This window comes from Vitis vinifera, chromosome 17 (genome assembly GCF_030704535.1).
Source record: "Vitis vinifera cultivar Pinot Noir 40024 chromosome 17, ASM3070453v1".
Classification (NCBI taxonomy): Eukaryota; Viridiplantae; Streptophyta; class Magnoliopsida; order Vitales; family Vitaceae; genus Vitis; species Vitis vinifera.
This window is the reverse complement of record NC_081821.1, coordinates 11,311,956-11,315,574: the sequence shown is the minus strand read 5'-3', so window position 1 is coordinate 11,315,574 and position 3,619 is coordinate 11,311,956.

Here is a 3,619-nt window from a genome sequence, read left to right as displayed (position 1 = left end):
ACTTAAGCCTATATGATGAATCCTAGTTACTTAAGCCCACAACTACTCTCTATGAACCCTCCTACTTAAAGTTAGATGACTTTTGATATTCCATTTTCCATAGAGAAAATTCCAACCTTCATTCTCTCAAAGTGAAAAGAAGTTCATACTTTTCTTTGTACTAAGATCCAAATGGGGAGTCATTGGGTTGAAGATGTTTGGTCTTCGAGGTACTCTTCATCAAGTTGGAAAAAGATTTGGGAACATCTATATCCAAGATATGTCTCGAAACACCCTAGATATTAAAAATTAAAAATTGGCATATGTTGTTGTGCCTAAGATCTAGTAGCATGCTCTTTTCTATCAATTCAATAATGAATGAATCAATTTTTTCTTTTTTACCATTGTCTTGGAGCTTACTTCAATCCAAAAAGACTATTTTTCAATTGTAGATTGTTTTCTTTCCCTTTCACTTTGAAACCCTCTAATGCTCCATTTAGATTTTTTTCTTGTAATCTACCATGAAGAATGTTGTTTTCACATTTCATATATTCAATCACAAGGTCTAAACTAGCTACTAGTTAGGGCAACTCTGATGGAAGTCATCTTCACTACTAGGAAAAGATCTTATTAATGTGTATACTTTTCTTTTGCTTAAAGCCCTTAACCATTGAGTGAGCCTTGTACTTCACCAATTTTCCATTGTTGTCTCTTTTCAACTTGAATGTTCACCTATTTGTTTTTCAAAGTTTTTCACAAGACTTGGCTTCCTAAAAAACTTTGTGGCTCCCCTTATTAGTAAATAACATGTACCCAGAAGAGGGATATTTGATGGAAGGATGATGTTCACTAGTAGACCTCATAACTAAAGGTACTAAACTGTCCCTTTGAGGTGGTTGCTCTTCTTGCTCAATCCTATGCAAACATGCCAACTATACTATCATCTCAAGTTAGCCTATGTTTTTTTATCAGAAGTCGACTCATCAACTTCCATTTCCTTAACTCTAGATTGTTGAGATGACAAAAAAGCAAGTACTAACTAAATCAAATCATCATTTTTATCTCTAAGCTATTCAACTCTACAAAAACCTTTAAGGTTAGATTCTCTCGAAATGCATCATCTTAACTTCTCACAACTCTCTTTTTTCGATGGATCCCATAGTTTGAACCTAAATTCTTTATCTCCATGCCTAACAAAAAATGTGTAGAATTTTATCCTAAGCTTAGATTCCTAATCTTTGGGAATATACACAAAAGTTTAACTCTTCAAGTAGGAATAGGAAATATATATATATATATTTATGGGCCTTTTCTAGAACCTCAAAGTTTAATGGAACTAATAAAGATGTGTTTATTATAAACTAGCATCTACTTTGAGAAGTTTCAACCAAACACCTCAAGCAACTTTGCAATTTTAACATACACCCGTCCCTCTCAATAATGGTGTGATTCATCATCTCAACCACACCTTTATGTTATGAAGTACTTAAGATTATTTTCCTAGACCTTAGACCATATTTGGAGTAGTAAGTTCAAAGTCCTTGGAGGTGTACTCACCTTCATTATCAAATCTTAGATATTTAAACTTCTTTCTAGTCTTTCTTTCAACCATAACATGGAACTACTTAAAAAAACTAATAAAATAACTTGATCCTTTGACCTTACTAAGTAAATACGTACTTTTTTTTTTTATAACATTATCATTGAAAGTAAAAAAATACCTATTTATTCCATGAGATTCCACATCTATAGCGCCACAAAAAAATGAGTAGATCAATTCTAACTTTTCTAACTTCCTTTTAAAGCTATTGTTACAAGGCAATCTCTATTATTTTCTAAACAAACAATGATCACACGGTAATACATACCCATTATGTGCCAAGGGGATTGAGGACTTCCTTGCTAAAACCTACAATCCTTTTCCATCATATGCCCTAGTCTCTTATTCTAATACCAAGGAGGCATTTTCTACAACATATAATTCATCCTTGCATACTTTCCCTTGAGTCCAATATAAAGTGCAACATATTCCTTTGGCAAAAACCTATAAGCCTCTACTAAGCTTTCATTTTCCACCACTAAAGTGGCTCTTATATTGTTGTTCATCTAGTGAAAAGCAAGATATATAATTAAAGTGCTAATCAATATGCCTCAATCCCTTAATGTTGCTTGCATCCAATATTGGTCTCAAGACATACATTTGTCATGCTTATAATCTTGGTGTAGTTGGAATTTCCCATTTAATTATGTCAAAATCTCTAAGTCTATAATTAGAGAAAAACTCCAAGTAAGGGATGTATGGTAGGAAGTGGTAATGTTTACAAATCATTCAACTTCTTTGTTGCTGACACACAAACACTCATTTAATGGTACCAAAACTTCATCACTCTTGGATGCAGAGGTTATAATATTCTTATCATTTTTTTAAAATTTTATAGTTTTTATTATTCCTCTTTTGTTTCCTTTTCCAAATACAATAATTTTTTTTTTCATATCTCCATCTTTACCATAATAGAAGCATTTAATACTATCTCCACCCATCCTTTTTCATTAGTTTGAAGGGCTTTAATACATTAAGAAAATAGTTCAAAGGGACCAAGAAAATTCAATCATAGGAACTTAGATCACCCACCTGTTGGTAAATGAAAACTACCTAAACTGTAAATCATTGCAAGAACTAATTCCAAATGAGACTCAATGCCATGAATTGAAATGAGAAATATGAGATCCTTTTTAGGAGGGATAAGGATTGAGTAAATGAGATTAAGGTTTTTTTATCCTTATCCATGGATGAAACCTCCTTGTCCTATTATGATTGACTTACATAAATCGCTTGAACACTAGACTTGGGATTTTTGGCATGATTCAAAAGGAGGACTTGTCATGTCATCTATTCTTGCTTCTTCCTCTACTTTCTATGATAAATGCATGCACATTTTCTATGCATTTCTTTTCATAAATTAAATAGATAATGCATCATTGGAATAAAGTTATTGATAGTCACAACAAAAGTTTTAATTCCAACTATCTAGTAGTGAACATAGGAACAAAAAGGATTGCATTTCATCATCTATCACCATTTTTCATTGTAGACAACCAATTTACCATGTTCTAAAAAGCATTTAAGTGATTTGTCATTGAATTTCCTTGCTTTAGCTTATGTTCACTAACTTCTTTAACAAAAAAAAATTTATCCCTAATAGTTTCCTGAGATCATAGGCATTTGTTTCATTTGTCCTACGGTATTTGAGAGACTACATCAATCAATTGCCTAATGTAGGGTATTGCCTTTTTGTTCATGTTCTTCCATTCCAAGCTAGATTTGTCCTTAAACCTTCACCCTCAAGAATATTTGATAAATATTTGATGGTGAGAAAATCCTTCATCATGAACTTTCTCACACCCTATTTGAGTTGTTAAGTTTTACCATGACAATTAAGTTTCCTTCTATTTCCATCGATTTCTTTCAAAACCAAGAATTCCCATAACCAAGTTTTAATACCACTTATATATTGGGGGCAAATGACAATTGAAAAACATATTAAGTGAAGTGGGAATACCTAACATTTGTGAAAATAGTGAATATTTCACTTGCACGGGTTCAAAATTGTTCCACAATAATAAAAACTTAACAAGAAGG